Source organism: Bombina bombina, chromosome 3 (assembly GCF_027579735.1).
Source record: "Bombina bombina isolate aBomBom1 chromosome 3, aBomBom1.pri, whole genome shotgun sequence".
Classification (NCBI taxonomy): domain Eukaryota; kingdom Metazoa; phylum Chordata; class Amphibia; order Anura; family Bombinatoridae; genus Bombina; species Bombina bombina.
In genome coordinates this window covers 1014045964-1014068780 of record NC_069501.1, presented here as the reverse complement: position 1 = coordinate 1014068780, position 22817 = coordinate 1014045964, and the positions used below count along the sequence as shown (strand labels likewise).

The 22817-nt window shown below is 43.1% G+C and overlaps 1 protein-coding gene across 1 annotated transcript in view; it reads right to left on the bottom strand.

Annotated features, from left to right (window-relative positions):
• MBD6 (methyl-CpG binding domain protein 6) overlaps positions 1-22817 on the bottom strand; it is a 358975-nt gene that overhangs the window by 174241 nt on the left and 161917 nt on the right. The gene's annotated exons all lie outside the window — the stretch shown is intronic.

The window sequence follows — 22817 nt, the reverse complement described above, 5'->3', positions numbered from 1 at the left end:
AACCAGATGAAGTAAGCAGGACAAAGAGCCTGCCAGCCAGTAAATTGATATTTATAACCCTTAGGAAGAATAGCAGCATCCCTGCAAGACAAAAAAAAAAAAGCACCAAGAGGTGGAGCGAGGGGGTCAGACTGTATTAACCATTAAATACCCAACAGGTTTTATTGTCCTAGTTGAATGCATTAGAAGACAAATTCCTGAAGACCCTTCCCGCTAATCTATGTAACTGCCGACTACACATTTTCCAGACCGTTTCTTTTGTATCAATGGGTATTATCATGTATAACCATAAAATCTGAGCTTTTTATCCCACTACACATCGTTCTGCAGGATCTGTTAGGATTAAACAACAAAGGAGGAGAATGCTGTACTGCTCAATGGTAAATCAAGATATCAACAACATAACACAATTAAATTCAGGCACCACATGCAGATAACAGATTTGTAAATGTGGGAATGGAATCAGAGTGTTTGGAATTATACCTAAAAGAGATTAAGCCAAACACTGAATTTTATATAGGCACAATGCAAATACTTTCGTTGAGCGGGTAAAGGGCAACTAAATATATTAGCTGGTACTGTTTTACCAGAAACTCCACTATAACAAACATATGCGTCTGGGGAAAAAAAAAGACATAGAAAATATTACCAGTTATTAAAGGAACAGTAAAGTCACAATTAAACTTCATGATTCAGATAGAGTATGTAATATTAAACAGTTAACTTTCCACTTTACTACAGTTACTTAATTTGCTTCCTTCTCTTTGTATCCTTTGTTGAAAAGCATTCATAAGTAGGCTCAGGAGCAGCAATGCCTCTAGTTACTGGCTCAACCAACCTCTAGTCACTGGCTTAACCAATGTGTTGAGCTAGCTACTAGTGGTACATTGCTGCTCCTTTCCCAAAGGATACCTACTAAGAGAATAAAGGAAATTTGAAAATAGAATTTCATTGGAAATTTGTTTAAAATTGTATGCTCCATCTGAATCATGAAATAATTGTATTGGGTTTCATGCAAGTATATATACCCACCGGACTTATATAGTGGTTTGTTAGAAGATTAACAGAGGATAATCTTATTATTGGTGTTGATAATGTTTAATTAATTTTTAGACCGGGATAAATTGTATGTGTATAATCATATATGAAATGTTTTTTCATTTTGAATTTTTATATTTAACTTACATATTTATTATTATTATTATTATTATCGGTTATTTGTAGAGCACCAACAGATTCCGCAGTGCTGTAAACAGCGGGTAGTACAACAAAACAATTAAAGGGATCAGATGGGTAGAGGGCCCTGCCAAGAGTTGCACTGTTGTAATTAGCTCTTAAGAAGGTGATCTACAAACAGCTGGACTTAAGGAGGTTCAGGGGATAGCAATGGAGGAGTGGAACTGGTATAAAGTAAGGTTAGCGTAGGTTGTATCCCTGAACAGTAGAGTCTTTAGGGAGCGCTTCAAGCTGTTAAAACTAGGGGAGAGTCTTGTGGGGCGAGGCAGAGAGTTCCACAAATGGGAGCCAGTCTGGAGAAGTCCTGTAAACGGGAGTGCGATGAGGTAACCAGAGAGGAGGAGAGGAGGAGGTCATGAGCAGAGCGAAGGGGACGGGGGGGAGAGTATATGGAGACAAGGTCTGAGATATAGGGGGGAGCAGTGCAGTTAAGGGCTTTGTATGTCAGAGTGAGAATTGTGTGTTTGATCCTAGAGACAAGAGGAAGCCAGTGAAGAGATTGGCAGAGAGGAGCAGCAGATGAAGAGCGACGTGTAAGGAAGATGAGTCTGGCAGAGGCATTCATTATGGATTGTAAGGGAGCTGGGCGGCAGCTAGGGAGACCAGAGAGGACAGAGTTGCAGTAATCAAGGTGGGAAAGAATGAGAGAGTGGATTAAAATCTTAGTTGTATCTTGTGTAAGGAAGTGTCTAATTTTGGAGATGTTTTTAAGGTGGAAGCGGCAGGCTTTAGCCAAGGACTGAATGTGAGGAGTGAAGGAAGATCTGAGTCAAATGTGACCCCGAGACATCGGGCATGCAGGGTAAAGGTAATGATGGAGTTGTCGACAGTTATAGAGATATTGGGGGTGGAGATTTTGGAAGAAGGGGGGAAAATGAGGAGCTCAGTTTTGGAGAGATTTAGCTTGAGGTAGTGAGAGGACATCCAGGAAGAGATGTGAGAAAGACAGTTAGTGACACGGGTTAGCAAGGAAGGAGATAGGTCTGGTGCAGAGAAGTAGATTTGGGTGTCATCGGCATACAAATTATATTGGAAACCGTGGGACTTAATTAGGGAACCTAGTGATGACGTATAGATTGAGAAGAGAAGGGGGACCGAGGACAGAGCCTTGCGGTACTCCGACAGAAAGTGGTGACGGGGCAGAGGAGGCCCCAGAGAAGGCTACACTGAAGGTACGGTTTGATAGGTAGGAAGAGAGCCACGAAAGGGCTGTGTCACAGATGCCGAAGGATTGGAGGGTTTGGAGCAAAAGAGGGTGGTCGACAGTGTCAAAGACTGCGGACAGATCAAGGAGGATAAGCAGAGAGAAGTGGCCTTTTGATTTTGCTGTAAGTAGGTAGTTGGTGACCTTAACAATAGCCTTCTCTGTGGAGTGATATGGACAAAATCCAGATTGCAGCGGGTCAAGAAGGGAGTTTAACGTAAGGAAATTGGATAGGAGTGCATAACAGAATTTATGCTTACCTGATAAATTACTTTCTCCAACGGTGTGTCCGGTCCACGGCGTCATCCTTACTTGTGGGATATTCTCCTCCCCAACAGGAAATGGCAAAGAGCCCAGCAAAGCTGGTCACATGATCCCTCCTAGGCTCCGCCTTCCCCGTAAAGGAGGAATATGCATAGGAGAAATCATATGATACCGTGGTGACTGTAGTTAGAGAAAATAATTCATCAGACCTGATTAAAAAACCAGGGCGGGCCGTGGACCGGACACACCGTTGGAGAAAGTAATTTATCAGGTAAGCATAAATTCTGTTTTCTCCAACATAGGTGTGTCCGGTCCACGGCGTCATCCTTACTTGTGGGAACCAATACCAAAGCTTTAGGACACGGATGATGGGAGGGAGCAAATCAGGTCACCTAGATGGAAGGCACCACGGCTTGCAAAACCTTTCTCCCAAAAATAGCCTCAGAAGAAGCAAAAGTATCAAATTTGTAAAATTTGGTAAAAGTGTGCAGTGAAGACCAAGTCGCTGCCTTACATATCTGATCAACAGAAGCCTCGTTCTTGAAGGCCCATGTGGAAGCCACAGCCCTAGTGGAGTGAGCTGTGATTCTTTCAGGAGGCTGACGTCCGGCAGTCTCATAAGCCAATCGGATGATGCTTTTAAGCCAAAAAGAGAGAGAGGTAGAAGTTGCTTTTTGACCTCTCCTTTTACCAGAATAAACAACAAACAAGGAAGATGTTTGTCTGAAATCCTTTGTAGCCTCTAAATAGAATTTTAGAGCACGAACTACATCCAAATTGTGCAACAAACGTTCCTTCTTTGAAACTGGATTCGGACACAAAGAAGGTACAACTATCTCCTGGTTAATATTTTTGTTAGAAACAACTTTCGGAAGGAAACCAGGTTTAGTACGCAAAACCACCTTATCTGCATGGAACACCAGATAAGGAGGAGAACACTGCAGAGCAGATAACTCTGAAACTCTTCTAGCAGAAGAAATTGCAACCAAAAACAAAACTTTCCAAGATAATAACTTAATATCTACGGAATGTAAGGGTTCAAACGGAACCCCTTGAAGAACTGAAAGAACTAAATTGAGACTCCAAGGAGGAGTCAAAGGTTTGTAAACAGGCTTGATTCTAACCAGAGCCTGAACAAAAGCCTGAACATCTGGCACAGCCGCCAGCTTTTTGTGAAGTAAAACAGATAAAGCAGAAATCTGTCCCTTCAAAGAACTTGCAGATAATCCTTTCTCCAAACCCTCTTGTAGAAAGGATAGAATCTTAGGAATTTTTATCCTGTTCCATGGGAATCCTTTCGATTCGCACCAACAGATATATTTCTTCCATACTTTATGGTAAATTTTTCTAGTTACAGGCTTTCTAGCCTGAATAAGAGTATCAAAGACAGAATCTGAGAACCCACGCTTTGATAAAATCAAGCGTTCAATCTCCAAGCAGTCAGTTGGAGTGAGGCCAGATTCGGATGTTCGAACGGACCTTGAACAAGAAGGTCCCGTCTCAAAGGTAGCTTCCATGGTGGAGCCGATGACATATTCACCAGGTCTGCATACCAAGTTCTGCGTGGCCACGCAGGAGCTATCAAGATCACCGAAGCCCTCTCCTGATTGATCCTGGCTACCAGCCTGGGAATGAGAGGAAACGGTGGGAATACATAAGCTAGGTTGAAGGTCCAGGGCGCTACTAGTGCATCTACTAGAGTCGCCTTGGGATCCCTGGATCTGGACCCGTAGCAAGGAACCTTGAAGTTCTGACGAGACGCCATCAGATCCATGTCTGGAATGCCCCATAATTGAGTTATGTGGGCAAAGATATCCGGATGGAGTTCCCACTCCCCCGGATGAAATGTCTGACGACTCAGAAAATCCGCTTCCCAATTTTCCACTCCTGGGATGTGGATTGCAGACAAGTGGCAGGAGTGAATCTCCGCCCATTGAATTACTTTGGTCACTTCTTCCATCGCCAGGGAACTCCTTGTTCCCCCCTGATGGTTGATATATGCAACAGTCGTCATGTTGTCTGATTGAAACCTTATGAATTTGGCCTTTGCTAGTTGAGGCCAAGCCTTGAGAGCATTGAATATCGCTCTCAGTTCCAGAATGTTTATCGGGAGAAGAGATTCTTCCCGAGACCATAGACCCTGAGCTTTCAGGGATTTCCAGACCGCGCCCCAGCCCACCAGACTGGCGTCGGTCGTGACAATGACCCACTCTGGTCTGCGGAAGCTCATCCCTTGAGACAGGTTGTCCAGGGTCAGCCACCAACGGAGTGAATCTCTGGTCCTCTGATCTACTTGGATCGTCGGGGACAAGTCTGTATAATCCCCATTCCACTGTCTGAGCATGCACAGTTGTAATGGTCTTAGATGAATTTGCGCAAAAGGAACTATGTCCATTGCTGCAACCATCAAACCTATTACTTCCATGCACTGCGCTATGGAAGGAAGAAGAACAGAATGAAGTACTTGACAAGAGCTTAGAAGTTTTGATTTTCTGGCCTCTGTCAGAAAAATCTTCATTTCTAAGGAGTCTATTATTGTTCCCAAGAAGGGAACTCTTGTTGACGGGAATAGAGAACTTTTTTCTACGTTCACTTTCCACCCGTGAGATCTGAGAAAGGCTAGAACAATGTCCGTATGAGCCTTTGCTTGTGGCAGAGACGACGCTTGAATTAGTATGTCGTCCAAGTAAGGTACTACTGCAATGCCCCTTGGCCTTAGCACCGCTAGAAGGGACCCTAGTACCTTTGTGAAAATTCTTGGAGCAGTGGCTAATCCGAATGGAAGTGCCACAAACTGGTAATGCTTGTCCAGAAAGGCGAATCTTAGGAACCGATGATGTTCCTTGTGGATAGGAATATGTAGATACGCATCCTTTAAATCCACCGTGGTCATGAATTGACCTTCCTGGATGGTAGGAAGAATTGTCCGAATGGTTTCCATTTTGAACGATGGAACCCTGAGAAATTTGTTTAGGATCTTGAGATCCAAAATTGGCCTGAATGTTCCCTCTTTTTTGGGAACTATGAACAGATTGGAGTAAAACCCCATCCCTTGTTCTCCTAATGGAACAGGATGAATCACTCCCATTTTTGACAGGTCTTCTACACAATGTAAGAATGCCTGTCTTTTTATTTGGTCTGAAGACAATTGAGACCTGTGGAACCTTCCCCTTGGGGGTAGTTCCTTGAATTCCAGGAGATAACCTTGAGAAACTATTTCTAGCGCCCAAGGATCCTGAACATCTCTTGCCCAAGCCTGAGCGAAGAGAGAGAGTCTGCCCCCCACCAGATCCGGTCCCGGATCGGGGGCCAGCATCTCATGCTGTCTTGGTAGCGGTAGCAGGCTTCTTGGCCTGCTTACCTTTGTTCCAGCCTTGCATCGGTCTCCAGGCTGGCTTGGTTTGAGAAGAATTACCCTCTTGCTTAGAGGATGTAGAATTTGAGGCTGGTCCGTTTCTGCGAAAGGGACGAAAACTAGTTTTATTTTTAGCCTTAAAAGACCTATCCTGAGGAAGGGCGTGGCCCTTTCCCCCAGTGATGTCTGAAATAATCTCTTTCAAGTCAGGGCCAAACAGCGTTTTCTCCTTGAAAGGGATGTTAAGCAATTTGTTCTTGGAGGACACATCCGCTGACCAAGACTTTAGCCAAAGCGCTCTGCGCGCCACAATAGCAAAACCTGAATTTTTCGCCGCTAATCTAGCTAATTGCAAAGTGGCGTCTAAGGTAAAAGAGTTAGCCAATTTAAGTGCTTGAACTCTGTCCATAACCTCCTCATAAGAAGATGCTTTATTGAGCGACTTTTCTAGTTCTTCGAACCAGAAACACGCTGCTGTAGTGACAGGAACAATGCATGAAATTGGTTGTAGAAGGTAACCTTGCTGAACAAACATCTTTTTAAGAAAACCCTCTAATTTTTTATCCATAGGATCTTTGAAAGCACAACTATCTTCTATAGGGATAGTGGTGCGTTTGTTTAGAGTAGAAACCGCCCCCTCGACCTTGGGGACTGTCTGCCATAAGTCCTTCCTGGGGTCGACCATAGGAAATAATTTCTTAAATATAGGGGGAGGGACAAAAGGAATGCCGGGCCTTTCCTATTCTTTATTTACAATGTCCGCCACCCGCTTGGGTATAGGAAAAGCTTCGGGGGGCACCGGGACCTCTAGGAACTTGTCCATCTTACATAATTTCTCTGGAATGACCAAATTGTCACAATCATCCAGAGTAGATAACACCTCCTTAAGCAGAGCGCGGAGATGTTCCAATTTAAATTTGAATGTAATAACGTCAGGTTCAGCTTGTTGAGAAATTTTTCCTGAATCTGAAATTTCTCCCTCAGACAAAACCTCCCTGGCCCCTTCAGACTGGTGTAAGGGCATGTCAGAACCATTATCATCAGCGTCCTCATGCTCTTCAGTATCTAAAACAGAGCAGTCGCGCTTTCGCTGATAAGTGGGCATTTTGGCTAAAATGTTTTTAATAGAATTATCCATTACAGCCGTTAATTGTTGCATAGTAAGGAGGATTGGCGCACTAGATGCACTAGGGACCTCCTGAGTGGGCAAGACTGGTGTAGACATAGAAGGAGATGATGCAGTACCATGCTTACTCCCCTCACTTAAGGAATCATTTTGGGCAACATTATTATCAGTGGCATCATTGTCCCTACTTTGTTTGTCACATTCATCACATATATTTAAATGGAGAGGAACCTTGGCTTCCGAACATACAGAACATCGTCTATCTGATAGTTCAGACATGTTAATAGGCATAAACTTGATAACAAAGCACAAAAAAACGTTTTAAAATAAAACCGTTACTGTCACTTTAAATTTTAAACTGAACACACTTTATTACTGAATATGCGCAAAAGTATGAAGGAATTGTTCAAAATTCACCAAAATTTCACCACAGTGTCTTAAAGCCTTAAAAGTATTGCACACCAAATTTGAAAGCTTTAACTCTTAAAATACATTTAACCCCTATACAGTCCCTGGTATCTGCTTTGCTGAGACCCAACCAAGCCCAGAGGGGAATACGATACCAAATGACGCCTTCAATAAGCTTTTTCAGTGGATCTGAGCTCCTCACACATGCATCTGCATGCCATGCTTCTCAAAAACAACTGCGCATTAGTGGCGCGAAAATGAGGCTCTGCCTATGACTAGAAAAGGCCCCCAGTGAAAAAGGTGTCCAATACAGTGCCTGCCGTTTTTTTAACAGAATTCCCAAGATTAAAATAACTCTTCAAAGTTATAAACCATTAAATATGCTTATAAAGTAATCGTTTTAGCCCAGAAAAATGTCTACCAGTCTTTAAAGCCCTTGTGAAGCCCTTTATTCTTATATTAAAAATTAAGAAAATGGCTTACCGGATCCCATAGGGAAAATGACAGCTTCCAGCATTACCAAGTCTTGTTAGAAATGTGTCATACCTCAAGCAGCAAAAGTCTGCTCACTGTTTCCCCCAACTGAAGTTAATTCATCTCAACAGTCCTGTGTGGAAACAGCCATCGATTTTAGTAACGGTTGCTAAAATCATTTTCCTCTTACAAACAGAAATCTTCATCTCCTTTCTGTTTCAGAGTAAATAGTACATACCAGCACTATTTTAAAATAACAAACTCTTGATTGAAGAATAAAAACTACATTTAAACACCAAAAAACTCTTAGCCATCTCCGTGGAGATGTTGCCTGTGCAACGGCAAAGAGAATGACTGGGGAAGGCGGAGCCTAGGAGGGATCATGTGACCAGCTTTGCTGGGCTCTTTGCCATTTCCTGTTGGGGAGGAGAATATCCCACAAGTAAGGATGACGCCGTGGACCGGACACACCTATGTTGGAGAAATCCTAGTTTTTTGAGAAGCTTTGAAGCAAGAGGGAGGAGGGAAATAGGGCGGTAGTTTGATGGGGAGGTAGGATCAAGGGAAGGTTTTTTGAGGATAGGTGTGACCAGTGCATGTTTCATCGATGAGGGAAATATACCAGTGCTGAGGGAGAGGTTGAAAATGTGTGTTAGCATAGGGGTAAGGGTAGCAGAGAGGGAGGGGAGTAGCTGTGAGGGGATAGGGTCAAGGGGACAGGTAGTGAGGTGAGAGAGCAGTATAAGTGCAGAAACTTCTTCCTCAGTAACAGGGGAGAATGAACTAAGTTTCAGGTTATGAGGGTTGTGGTTGAGTGAGAGCATTTGAGGGGGGAAGAGAATGGAATTATGTTGAGAGCTGATTTCATTTCTGATGGAGTCAATTTTGTTAATGAAGTGACTGGCAAAGTCTTGAGGTGACAGAAAAGTTGTATTAGGAAGTGGGGGAGGGGGGAGGAGAGTATTGAAAGTGGAGAACAGACGTTTTGGGTTTGAAGAAAGATTAGAGATAAGAGTAGAGAAGTAGTGTTGCTTGTGAAGATTAAGGGCAGAATAGTTGGAGTTCAAGGTGAATTTGTAATGAAGAAAATCAGCTGAACTCCGTGATTTTCTCCAATGCCGTTCAGCAGTACGGGAACATCTGTGTAGGTACCGTGTCAGAGGAGTATGCTAGGGCTGGGGATGAGTGTGTGATTTCCGAGCAATGGTAAGAGGGGCGAGATTGTCAAGGACGGATATAAGGGTGGAATTATAGTGGCAGATAGATTGTTCAGGGCAGGAAAAGGAGGAGAAGGACGAGAGGAGCGGTTTAAGGGAATTAGCAAGTTGTTGCTGATCTAAAGACATAATGCTTCTGTGAAGTTTGGTTTGAGGAGTAGAAGGAGGAAGAGTTGTAGGAAGGGATGATATGTTTCAAGTAAGGAGATGGTGGTCAGAAAGAGGAAAAGGGGAGTTTGAGAAGTTTGAGAGAGTGCATCGATAGCTAAAGATCAGGTCAAGAGAGTGACCGTCTTTGTGAGTGGGAGAATCAGTCCATTGTGACAGACCGAAAGAGGAAGTAAGTTGCAGAAGTTGTTTAGCAGAAGAGGCAGTGGGATTGTTAAGGGGGATGTTGAAGTCGCCAAGAATGAGGGCAGGGGTGTCTGAGTAAAGGAAATAGGGTAGCCAGGCAGCTAAGTGATCTAGAAATTGAGTTGAGAAGCCAGGGGCTCGGTATATGACTGCAACATGTACAGAGAGAGGGGAGAATAAGCGAATCATGTGGGTTTCGAATGAGGCAAAAGTGAGGGAAGAGATAGGATGTATTTGTTGAAAGGTGCAACGAGAGGAAAGTAAAATACCTACACCACCTCCTTGTCTATTACCAGACCTAGGAGTGTGGCTGAAGTGGAGACCCCCATGTGACAGAGCAGCAGTTGATGCTGTGTCTAGGGGAGAGAGCCTGGTTTCTGTTAGGGCCAGAAGGTTGAGGGAGCGGGAGATGAAGAGGTCATGTATAGAAGTGAGCTTGTTGCAAACAGAGCAAGAGTTCCAGAGTGCACAAGTGAAAGGGGTAGTGGCTTTAGATGCAAGAGGAATGTGAGTAAGGTGTGCAGAGTTTTGTTTTCTGAGTCTATGGGATGGTACACATGGATGTGCACGGCTTGTCAGTGGTTGGGGACCAGGATTAGGGGAGATGTCACCAGCAGTAAGTAGAAGCAAGAGGGAGAGTGACATGAGATGTGATACAAATTTGCAGTAGTGAGACTGCTTTTGAGATGAGCTGCAGGGGGGAGAGAGAGTATTTTGATTATTATTTATATAAATCTAAAGTTTTTCACGTAGTTTAGGGTTGTATTGATCACGTAATTTTGTATTATTAAGTTTATATTTTAATTATATTATTATGTTTCTAAATATCCTTTATATCAATTTGTTGTAATGGAATTATGTGCAAAGTATATCTTATTTACTAGCCATCAATATTAGGGAATAGAAATCGCTTGTTGTATGACATCATTTGTGTGAATATGGGAGTGTGCCGATCTCTACCATTTGATTGGTTAGAGGGAGGTACAAATATAGCAGGGGTATAAGTGTGTATTTTACAGCCTGATGAAACGGCTCTGCGTAGCCGAGAAATGCGTTTCTGAGTTTTATTCATTTTAATAAATTGTCTCAAGTTTTTATATCCCATGCTGGAGTTGATTTGATTCTATTATACTCCCTAAACTATTTTCACATTTGCCGAAGGAAGTGAGCCTGGGTGACGACAGGGCATCCATATTCACACACACCCTCCACTGCTAGTGGTGATTGGAGCCTCCATAGGAAGGCGTTGGTGTGCGCTTGTTCCCGATTGGCTGAACGTTTCCATGTGACCGGTCGGCGGTCATTGCTGTTTGTGTCTGTCGGGCGACAAAGAGGTCCCGGCTTGCGAGTTCTGGCATAATAAAGTGCTGCATCGTTTGTAAGTGTATTATCGTCCATCTGCCTGTGTGTTTTTACCTGACGATATCACCCTATGTGGCGCCTTCTAATCCCTTTCTATAGGACTTACATCTGACACTTCTACTTGGGGAGAGCTGCCTTTGATTCGATCGTTCCTGGATTCATCGTTGTTATTCATAGTGCACCTCCCTATATTTTCTATTGTCTATCTAGCTACGGCTTTGAGGTTGCGGCTTTGGACTTGGTCTCATCATCTTCAAATATTGTTGAAGGACTGCCTGTTAAGTATCATACTAGTGTTTACATATAGCACTCTGAATCACCAATTTTGTAATATTTTTTAATTTAATATTTTTTATTTTTTGTAAATATTTTGTGGATATTAAGCACAATTCTTTAACATTGCACATGTGACACCAATGTAAAATATACCATTTATTTTTGGGTATATACACATATCTATATATTTATTTATTTTTTCCTAAAAGTTAATTTTAGGCACTTCTATTGAAATAGTTACATACTTATATTTATACATAGGAATATTTTCTCGCTGTCAATTGCTAAACTAATTATCTAGACATACACAAACTATATAGGAAGAGTTTAATCATATCACTTCATTTATCATAGGGGAAGGAAGCACTTATAATTTTTAATAAGATCATAGGATTGGTCGAGTACTACACGTATATCTATTAACTCACTAGTATAAAGAATGAAATATTTAATACAGTATGCTCTCAATAAATGAGAGACATAATAAAAGACTTTTATTAGTCTCACATGTGGGATCTACCAATGTGGCACAGAGTGATGATAATTCAGTTGAAAATATGCCTATTCACACTGTGTTTGCCAAATTGGAAGATCTAATACATGATGAATGTAGACATTGGTTAGATGCAGAAATGCTTCAAAAATATGTGGATAAAGTCAAGTCCCGAGAGGTCTTAGAATTTTTTTTTTTTTTTTTTCCCAACATGTTTTTATTAAGAGACCGTGATACAGTTAGATCAACAAAACATGAAAATTACAATGAAAATAGTCACAAAATCAGTCATACATAGAAAAACAGTACAATTTGCGAATAGTGCATCTTGGAATCTTGTTTTAAACTTTTACTGAACTAAGGAAAAACCTAAAATGCCTATGCTAACAGTAGTATTACCATCTCAATGCTCAGCCTGTGGTATGATCATGTCTGCCTGGAGACATCTTTCATAAATTGTACTCAAACATGGATAAAGTCTGTCAGGGCTTTGAATCAATAGAGCTCGTTACGTCGTCAGGTGGCCTGTTTTAGGGTGTTAGATTTAATATAATTTTCCCATGTAATTTGGAGTTCTATAAATTGATCCCTCTTGCCCGTTAAAAAGGAACCATATTCTTCCAGTTCTATCAGGTCTGATACCTTATTGCGCCAAGTGGCCACTGAAGGGACATCGGGGGATCTCCAGTTTAATGCAATTAAAACCTTTAAGCTGTTTCTCATAATTTTTAACAGGGGAGTAAAGTGGGAGTGGGGCAATTTAATAGATTTGTTTAACAACCAGACCAGGGGGTCCAGAGGGAGGGTAAATTGAAAAATTTGTTCTATCTCTGAGATCACTGAACGCCATAGCCAGTGGACCTGGGAACACCACCACCACATATGACTCATTCCGCTACCATGGTGGCCACACCTCCAACAACGGTTATTGGCTTTTGGAAAGAGTTTGTGGATTCTCCTGGGGGTGAGGTACCAGCCATGTAATAACTTATAGTTGATTTCTTTAATGGAAGCTGACATGGAGGCGGATTTAATATTATGAAAGATGTTAATTGCTGTCTGGGGTGTTATGATAACTCCCAGTTCCTTCTCCCACATTTCTATGGAGCAAGGTAAGTTACCTGGGGGCGGATGGGTGATAATGTTGTAAATGTGGGAAAGGCAGTGCCTAACCGGGGGGGAAGATGTGTATAGTTTTTCAATGTTGGTAAGTGGTCGCAACATGTTCAAACGCTGTGGGTGAGTTGTGAGATAGTGGTGAACCCTTCTGTATGAAAACCAGTTTTTGGCCCAGCTCTGACCGGAGTCCAGTAATAGCTCTTGAGTTTTTATCTGTTCGTTGTTAGTCAATGACCATAGAGGGATGTCATGACTCTTGTTGAATGTTCCTGCGTCGCTCGGTGAGGGGGGAAGGGAGAACTCGTCATTGTGGTGCAATGATGTTAAGGGGCCTGGGCAGGAGGAAATATATGGGTTGGTCTTATTAGTGGAATCCCATACTTTCAGGGTTTCTCGTGTGATCGGGTTTTTAATTAGTTTGAGTGAAGATTGGAAGCCTGGGTTCCAACACAAGGAGGGAAGATTAAAATCTGGGTTAAGTTTTTCTTCGAGTGAAACCCACCTCTTGTGACTCCCGTGAATCCTCCAGTCGAGAACCCTCTGGAGGAATATTGATCTATGGTACGAGTCAATATCGGGGACCCCCAGGCCTCCCTGAGTTGTGGAGCGGGACATCACGAGTTTGTTTATTCTGGGGGGACGCCTGTTCCAGATGAATGAACTAAACAGTTGTTGCATCTGTGGTATGTATGTGTTAGGGAGTTGGATGGGGAGGGTCTGCATAATATATAGCAGTCTGGGAAAGGCATTCATTTTGATTGTGTTTATCCTCCCTAACCAGGATAAACGGTTCCTTGTCCAGGATGAAAGGTCCCGAACTATTGCAGTTTTTATAGCTGAGTAATTCAGCTTGAACATTAAATCAAAATTGTCTGCTAAATGAATCCCCAGATATTTAAGGGAATCTTTGTTCCATTTGAATGGGCATATTTTAGAAATCAAGTTTGCCAATGAGGAGCTAATAGCCACTCCCAGCATTTCGGATTTGTCATGATTAATTTTGTAGTTGGAAAGAACTCGAAATGTCTCCAGCTCCGCAAGTAGATGTGGAATTGACTCGGATGGGGTAGTTAAGGAAAACAGGACATCATCTGCGAAGAGTGACATCTTGTATTCTTCGTCTCCTACTGTCAGACCTCGTATGTTTTTATTAGACCTAATTTTGGTCGCCAAGGTCTCAATAAGGCATGTGAAAAGGGGGATAGGGGACAGCCCTGCCTAGTGCCGTTTGTTATCTGGAACGGGGAAGATAGAATTCCGTTAAGGGCTATCCTAGCACTCGGTTTGTTGTATAACGCGAGAATTCTATGTAGTGTCTTCTCCCCAAGACCGAAAGCCCTCAATGTAGCAGCAAGAAAAGGCCATCCAACTCTGTCGAAGGCCTTCTCTGCGTCTGTGGAAATCCAGAGTGAGGGAATGAGATTGGTCTTAGCATGCCACAACAGGTGCATATTACGCACTGTGTTGTCTCTTGCTTCTCTGAATGGTACAAAGCCAACCTGGTCTCTGTGGATAATGTGGGGTAAGATTAAGTTAAGTCTGTTAGCAATGATTTTGGCAAAAAGTTTGATATCCGTATTTAAGAGGGAAATCGGTCTATAGTTAGGGATGGACACAACAGGTTTATTTGGCTTTGGTATAAGAGCAATGTTGGCCTGTAAGGCCGACGGAGGGAAGGATTTATCCTGATCTATGCTATGAAAATAAGCCAGAAGGTGTGGTGTTAGCACGTCTCTAAAGGATGTGTAGTAGATGTTACCAAAACCGTCTGGGCCTGGGGATTTACCTGGTTTCAATGATTTTATGGCTTGTTTAATTTCGTCGGTGGAAATGGGGGCGTCTAAGTCGGCCTTTTGTTCTTCACTAATTTGGGGTAAGTTAAGTTGAGATAGATAGTTTAGAATAGTGGGATTTGCAAGAGGAGGTGATTTTGAGGACAGGTTGTAGAGTGAGTTATAATATTGTTTAAAACTGTCTGCTATGTCGTTAGATGTATAACGGTCTTGTCCCTTTTCGTCTTTGATATGTAAAATGTATCTACTGAGAGCTTTCCGTCTGAGCTGTCTGGCCAACAGCTTGCCCTGTTTGTTAGCACCTTCGTAGTAAGTTTTTTTTCAAAAATAAGGCACTACGTTTGGCCTCTTTTCCCAGGTAGCAATTGAGCTGTTGCTGCTTGTGCTCTAAGCTGTCCTGGAGGGAACGGTCTTTTGGGAACCTTTTATGTATTTCCTGAAGTTTGTTTAGGTCCGCGAGTAAGGAGGTTAGGTAGAGTTGTTGTTGTTTTGTCTTAGCCGCCTTTAGAGCGATCAATTCGCCCCTGAGGACGCACTTATGGGCGTTCCAGATATGCTGTTGGCAAATATCTGGGGTGGTGTTTGTTCTGAAGTACTCTTCAATGCACTTAGTTAAGTTAATCTTGGCCAATGGGTCGTTTAAAAGAGACTCGTCGAGTCTCCAAGTCCTAGGATTATTGGTGTCTATGGGGAGGTTAAATGTACAGCTGACCATAGCATGGTCGGACCATGTTATGGGATGTATGTCAGAGTGTCGTGCATAAATTAGGCTGGTAACATCTGTCAGTATGTAGTCAATCCTGGAGTAACTTTGATGTGGGTAAGAATAAAAAGTGAAATCTTTGTCATGCGGGTGGTGGATTCGCCAGATATCGTGCATGGCCAGGGCGTGCAATTTTGACTTAATTACTTTTAGAGTTTTGGTGGGAATAGCAGACTTGCCAGAGGAGCAGTCTATAGTGGGGTCTAGGGCAATGTTAAAGTCTCCTCCAAATATCAAGCTACCCCTAGGTGACTCTAAAAGTTTGTTGCCTAACTGATGGAAGAAACCGGTGACATCTAGGCTGGGGGCATAGATATTAACTAGGGTTATAAGTTTCCTATGCAAAAGTCCTGAGATAATTAGGTATCTACCCATTTTGTCTTTTTCTATTGAAGTGACCTGAAAAGGAAAATTCTTTTTAATCATAATACACACCCCATTACGCTTTGAGCTGTCAGAGGAAAAGTATGCAATACCAAATTTCTGAAAAGAGGCACGAGGTTCTCGACCTCTTTTGAAGTGGGTCTCTTGCAACATTACTATGTCACACCTAAGTCTCTTATAATCCCTTAAGGCTATGGTTCTCTTTTGTGGTATATTGAGCCCCTTGACATTATGAGATAGGACTCTGTAGTTAGACCTATCCATCTATAGTGGTACATTTAGGAATATGAAAGATTACGCATGACAAGCACATTTTTAACAGGCAATCTGAGACACATTTGAAAGGTATCTTGTAGTAAGCATGAGAGGTTACAAACAAAGCATGTAATAACATCAAAATATGGTACAAACATAAATTCTTAGCTAAACCAACTAAAAGTGTACATTTAGAACTATACACCATAATCGGGGGGTGACTGGTGTTACATTAAGCTCTAATAAGCAATTTAAATCTAAAGTTGGAGTACCATGTGTGGACCCGTGTTAGAAGGGAGGGAGCCAAAGGGAGAGGTGAGAGGGTGGGAAAGGAGAGGTTAGGTGGAGGGAGAATTGAGGACAGGAAGGGTTGGTTATTGGGAAAGTAGGTTTAGGTCAGCCTGGGCATGGTCTCGGCACATCTGAAAAATGGCATAAACATTAAGTGTCAAAAATACATTCATCAAAAGGCATAACATGTTATAGACCACCCAGAGGTCAAGGGGAAAGTCCAGAAATCTGTGGAAAAAGAGAAAAAAAAAGGACCATACACTACCTTGACTACAACTTTAAGAACAAGAATTGAAATCTTACCCTATTACCCAGGGCCAGAGGTAGACCAGAAACAAATAAGTGGGAGCCTGGGCATGTGCTTTAGCATAATCTCCCTAGACCATTAGCTAGTTGTATGAGTCTGATATTTGTTGCAGAAGATCACAGCTGTGGGGGGTTTCGCGGGTCAGAAGAACCCGTGGGTGCAGAGTCGGTTTTTCTTCTCTTGGGGTTGACTTTATACCATTGAGGGCGCTGTTCCTTGGGGTTGTCCCCCCCTTTGTCTGGTTGTTTTGAGGTGGTCGCAAGGACATCCTCGTCTGGAGGCTCAATAGTGATGTTCAGTTTCTTGGATACAGTGTCTAAGTCCTGGAAAGACTTGTATATGATTTGAGAGCCATTATGGGAGATTATCAAACTGAATGGGTATCCCCAACGATATTTGATGTTGTGATCTTGCAGGGCCTTAGTAAGGAATTTGACCTCCCTCCTTCTCTGGATAGTTTGTGGGCAGAGATCTTGAAAAATTTGTAAGGTATGACCTTTATAGGAAATGGAGCGCCTGGTTCTCGCTGATTGCCAGATATCATCTTTGGTAGTAAATCTGAGAAATCTCATTATCACGTCCCTGGGTGGAGCGGGGGGCTTGGATGGTGGTCTTAGCGCCCTGTGAATCCGCTCAATTTCATCAGGTTGTAAGGGGGGTAATCTGGGATTCAGGAAATGAAATAGCTCAGTCGCGTAAGATTTTAGTTGTTCTGGAGAAACTTCTTCAGGTATGCCTCTGATTCTGAGGTTATTCCGTCTCCCCCGGTTGTCGAGATCCTCAAGTTTCTCTTGTAGGGCCTGTACCATGGAATCTTGTATTGAGAGTTGTTGTGTGTTGGAACTAACCATGGAATTGAGCGCCTCTTGGCCTTCTTCAATGTAATCAAGCCTAGAGCTCATTTCATTTAGGTCTTTCTTTAATTCCCTCATTTCGCCTTTTATAAAAGATTTCAAAGATTCAAAGTCAGATTTGGATGGGAGATCTGCTATTTGCGAAGGCAAAGTTAGTAGGGATTTATATTGCATAGGTGTAAGGTCTGACTGCATCTCCGTATTGGATTGATCCTGTGATAAAGAGGACTCAGTGTGGTCTGGGTCAGATGGCTGAAAAAAGGTTGACACTGATGGCGTGTTAGTAATAGGCTTGTTAATTTTATCTGATTTGGGGCCCTTGCGCTGAGACATCCTGGGCCAAAGAAATGTGGTAGTTTCAGAGTCACTGGGATTATACACCACTTCTAGGGTAAGAGATATAAACTGATTTATCCTTGATAGCAGTAGTCCCCAGGAGCTGAGTTATTAGGGATCTATGAGTAAAGCTGTGCAATTCTTATTCACTGTGTATATCAGAAGCCACGAGGTAACAGGTGGGAAGGCTGTCTGTGTCAAAAGGCCCAAGTCCTGGCGTTTGTGAGTGAAAATGATAGCAGTGGTAAGATGACAAAGGAGAGACCCAAATCTTGTGAGTTTATCCCCTTATGTGGTTACAAGTACCCGTGAGGTGTGGGAGAGGGCTGATATTTGTAGAGGTTGCCCTTTTAAGCGTTATGTTCAGGTGCTAAGGCTGCTCCCACCCAGGTTCTCTCCAACTGTGTAGCCTATGTATGAGAGATACTCTTACCCCGGAGCCTGCAGGATGAACCGGTAGCTGTCTAGCCTTGTCCGGGACTCTGAGCACGTTGGTCGCGTCCCCTGATCTCTTGGGCTGTGTGGATGGTGCGCGGATGCGGCTGGGCCCGATCAGCAGCTGATGTTTGTTGGCTTCGGTATGTGCGCCTCCTCCCCTCTCACGGCAACAACCACCGGAGACCCAAGTAAGCTAGCTGGAGGTGGTCTGCGGCCGTATGAGGTCCCGTGTGCTCATTCAGGGGATGCCGGTAAGAGAGTGCGCGAGAGGCCTGTGCCAAGATGGCGACCGGGAGTCTGTAACGGGTGAAGCCTTTTCCACGACTTGGGGAAGGAGAAGGTATGGATGGGGCAGATAAGGGGTTTAGGGTACTCCCTGCTATGACATGATGGTTAGAGGAACTCCGGAGTGTAATTTAGGGTCCCCATAAGGATATCTCCTTCTCTTTGAGCAATAACAGCACCGGAGCTTTAGCAAAAAGCAGCCATGTCCCAGCACGGCTCAGCTCCGCCCCGAGGTCTTAGAATTTTTAAGAGTTGTTCCTTTAAAGAAGATCAATCTTTGAATTCTAAATGGGAAGATACTTTGACTACTTGTTCAGTTACACTTTTGAAAATTTTGATTGCACATCGAAAAACATTGGTTGAGAAAACATCTAAGGAGATAGATATTGTACAACATATTTTGGATAAATTTAAATCCTTAAAGCAATACGAAGAACTTAACAATATGGTTTTACAAAAAAATGATGCCTTCCAAAAAGAACTAATTGGAAGTAAAAACCTTAAATTAGCTAGAGATAATGAAGACTATCTAAAGGGGGACGTTTATACTTATAATAAAACCTGAATCATCAGTGGTTAAAGAGCACCATTATGATGATTACCCCAGGACACTGAGTGCATCAACTTATAATTACCATTCTGATAATCAGTGGACTGTGGTAAATCATCATAAGAAAAATAAACAAAAAAATCATCATGATAGAGATTATAGATATAATCAACCTAAGCCAGGGTATGGACAATACCACACCCATAACTAGAGATGGACACATAGTAAGACACAATATAACACCAATAACAATAGATATGGGGAAAAACAAAATTTATGCTTACCTGATAAATTCATTTCTCCTGTAGTGTGGTCAGTCCACGGGTCATCATTACTTCTGGGATATTATCTCCTCCCCTACAGGAAGTGCAAGAGGATTCACCCAGCAGAGCTGCTATATATATCCTCCCCTCTACGTCACCTCCAGTCATTCGACCAAAGGACCAACGAGAAAGGAGAAGCCCAAGGGTGTAGTGGTGACTGGAGTATAATCCCAAATTTTTTTTAGCCTGCCATAAAAAACAGGGCGGGCCGTGGACTGACCACACTACAGGAGAAATGAATTTATCAGGTAAGCATAAATTTTGTTTTCTCCTGTTAAGTGTGGTCAGTCCACGGGTCATCATTACTTCTGGGATACCAATACCAAAGCAAAAGTACACGGATGACGGGAGGGACAGGCAGGCTCTTTATACGGAGGGAACCACTGCCTGAAGAACCTTTCTCCCAAAAAACAGAATTTATGTTTACCTGATAAATTACTTTCTCCAACGGTGTGTCCGGTCCACGGCGTCATCCTTACTTGTGGGATATTCTCTTCCCCAACAGGAAATGGCAAAGAGCCCAGCAAAGCTGGTCACATGATCCCTCCTAGGCTCCGCCTACCCCAGTCATTCGACCGACGTTAAGGAGGAATATTTGCATAGGAGAAACCATATGGTACCGTGGTGACTGTAGTTAAAGAAAATAAATTATCAGACCTGATTAAAAAAAAAAACCAGGGCGGGCCGTGGACCGGACACACCGTTGGAGAAAGTAATTTATCAGGTAAACATAAATTCTGTTTTCTCCAACATAGGTGTGTCCGGTCCACGGCGTCATCCTTACTTGTGGGAACCAATACCAAAGCTTTAGGACACGGATGAAGGGAGGGAGCAAATCAGGTCACCTAAATGGAAGGCACCACGGCTTGCAAAACCTTTCTCCCAAAAATAGCCTCAGAAGAAGCAAAAGTATCAAACTTGTAAAATTTGGTAAAAGTGTGCAGTGAAGACCAAGTCGCTGCCCTACATATCTGATCAACAGAAGCCTCGTTCTTGAAGGCCCATGTGGAAGCCACAGCCCTAGTGGAATGAGCTGTGATTCTTTCGGGAGGCTGCCGTCCGGCAGTCTCGTAAGCCAATCTGATGATGCTTTTAATCCAAAAAGAGAGAGAGGTAGAAGTTGCTTTTTGACCTCTCCTTTTACCAGAATAAACAACAAACAAGGAAGATGTTTGTCTAAAATCCTTTGTAGCATCTAAATAGAATTTTAGAGCGCGAACAACATCCAAATTGTGCAACAAACGTTCCTTCTTTGAAACTGGTTTCGGACACAGAGAAGGTACGATAATCTCCTGGTTAATGTTTTTGTTAGAAACAACTTTTGGAAGAAAACCAGGTTTAGTACGTAAAACCACCTTATCTGCATAGAACACCAGATAAGGAGGAGAACACTGCAGAGCAGATAATTCTGAAACTCTTCTAGCAGAAGAAATTGCAACTAAAAACAAAACTTTCCAAGATAATAACTTAATATCAATGGAATGCAAGGGTTCAAACGGAACCCCCTGAAGAACTGAAAGAACTAAATTGAGACTCCAAGGAGGAGTCAAAGGTTTGGAAACAGGCTTAATTCTAACCAGAGCCTGAACAAAGGCTTGAACCTCTGGCACAGCAGCCAGTCTTTTGTGAAGTAACACCGACAAGGCAGAAATCTGTCCCTTCAGGGAACTTGCAGATAATCCTTTTTCCAATCCTTCTTGAAGGAAGGATAGAATCCTAGGAATCTTAACCTTGTCCCAAGAGAATCCGTTAGATTCACACCAACAGATATATTTTTTCCAAATTTTGTGGTAAATCTTTCTAGTTACAGGCTTTCTGGCCTGAACAAGAGTATCAATAACAGAATCTGAGAACCCTCGCTTCGATAAAATCAAGCGTTCAATCTCCAAGCAGTCAGCTGGAGTGAAACCAGATTCGGATGTTCGAACGGACCCTGAACAAGAAGGTCTCGTCTCAAAGGTAGCTTCCAAGGTGGAGCCGATGACATATTCACCAGATCTGCATACCAAGTCCTGCGTGGCCACGCAGGAGCTATCAAGATCACCGACGCCCTCTCCTGATTGATCCTGGCTACCAGCCTGGGGATGAGAGGAAACGGCGGGAACACATAAGCTAGTTTAAAGGTCCAAGGTGCTACTAGTGCATCCACTAGAGCCGCCTTGGGATCCCTGGATCTGGACCCGTAGCAAGGAACTTTGAAGTTCTGACGAGAGGCCATCAGATCCATGTCTGGAATGCCCCACAGCTGAGTGACTTGGGCAAAGATTTCCGGATGGAGTTCCCACTCCCCCGGATGCAATGTCTGACGACTCAGAAAATCCGCTTCCCAATTTTCCACTCCTGGGATGTGGATAGCAGACAGGTGGCAGGAGTGAGACTCCGCCCATAGAATGATTTGGTCACTTCTTCCATCGCTAGGGAACTCCTTGTTCCCCCCTGATGGTTGATGTACGCAACAGTTGTCATGTTGTCTGATTGAAACCGTATGAACTTGGCCCTCGCTAGCTGAGGCCAAGCCTTGAGAGCATTGAATATCGCTCTCAGTTCCAGAATATTTATCGGTAGAAGAGATTCTTCCCGAGACCAAAGACCCTGAGCTTTCAGGGATCCCCAGACCGCGCCCCAGCCCATCAGACTGGCGTCGGTCGTGACAATGACCCACTCTGGTCTGCGGAATGTCATCCCTTGTGACAGGTTGTCCAGGGACAGCCACCAACGGAGTGAGTCTCTGGTCCTCTGATTTACTTGTATCTTCGGAGACAAGTCTGTATAGTCCCCATTCCACTGACTGAGCATGCACAGTTGTAATGGTCTTAGATGAATGCGCGCAAAAGGAACTATGTCCATTGCCGCTACCATCAACCCGATCACTTCCATGCACTGAGCTATGGAAGGAAGAGGAACGGAATGAAGTATCCGACAAGAGTCTAGAAGCTTTGTTTTTCTGGCCTCTGTCAGAAAAATCCTCATTTCTAAGGAGTCTATTATTGTTCCCCAGAAGGGAACCTGAATCAGAATGTCGTCCAAGTAAGGTACTACAGCAATGCCCCTTGGTCTTAGCACAGCTAGAAGGGACCCTAGTACCTTTGTGAAAATCCTTGGAGCAGTGGCTAATCCGAAAGGAAGCGCCACGAACTGGTAATGTTTGTCCAGGAATGCGAACCTTAGGAACCGATGATGTTCCTTGTGGATAGGAATATGTAGATACGCATCCTTTAAATCCACCGTGGTCATGAATTGACCTTCCTGGATGGAAGGAAGAATAGTTCGAATGGTTTCCATCTTGAACGATGGAACCTTGAGAAACTTGTTTAAGATCTTGAGATCTAAGATTGGTCTGAACGTTCCCT